Genomic DNA, 1,006 nt, shown 5'->3' with positions numbered 1-1,006 from the left:
ATTAGCCCCCGGGTGTCCTGGAATTATAAGTGACAAGAAAATATTTTGCCGTTGAAAGGCGACGCCAGGTGGGAGGTTGAGAGGGATGACGAATACGGGCCAACATGTGTATGGTGAAGAACCCATTCCATAAGGATTGAACCCATCAGTTGCCAGTGCAATGCGTACATTACGAGCCTCGTCAGCTTTGTCGGTATGCTTCCGATCGAAGCTTTTCCATGATTCACCATCGGACGGATGTATCATCTTGTCAGTGTATCGGCGTCCAGTTTTGTGCCACAGTCATCTGTTTTGCGGATTCCTCGCTCATGAAAAGCCGTTGGATCCTCGGTATGAAAGGAAGGTACCTCAGGATCTTTGCGCCGACTTTTGTTTGCGTCTTCCGACCATCACCAGATTCTAACTCAATGTACCTAGATGCCTTACACTTCAGACAGTAATTATCGTTAGCATGTTCTCCCCTGAATAAGATGCATCCGTTCGGACAAGCATGTATCTGCTCGTACGACATCTTGAGTGCACTGAAGGATTTTATTTGACTCATACGTGTTCTTTGGCAGAACGTGATCATCCGGAAGTAGGGTGCCAACTACTGTCAACAGTTGATCGAAGAATTCTCTACTCCAGCTAAACTGGGACTTCACAGCCATTAGACGTGCAATGGCATCCAGTTTAGAAACATTGGTGCGCCCGTGAAGGGGTTGTTGTGCCGCATCCAACATGGCGTAAAACGCCTTTGCAGTTTGCTCTGGCTCCTGCTCTGCACTTCCTTCATCGAAAGCCATGTCATGGTCATTTAACATTTCTGCCACCCCGGCTTCAGAATCAAACTCCTCGATCCGTTGTCTCACGACCTCTTCTCTCGCACGATGGCGTTCACCATGCATGGTCCACCGGGTATAGTTCTCTACAAATCCATTGTTGACAAGATCTTTACTCATCTCCTCATATGTTTTCATTGCCTTGTTCTTACACTTCCTACAGGGACACCAGGCATGTCGCCGTC

This window comes from Miscanthus floridulus, chromosome 13 (assembly GCF_019320115.1).
Source record: "Miscanthus floridulus cultivar M001 chromosome 13, ASM1932011v1, whole genome shotgun sequence".
In the NCBI taxonomy this organism is placed as follows: Eukaryota; Viridiplantae; Streptophyta; class Magnoliopsida; order Poales; family Poaceae; genus Miscanthus; species Miscanthus floridulus.
This window is presented reverse-complemented; position numbering follows the sequence as displayed.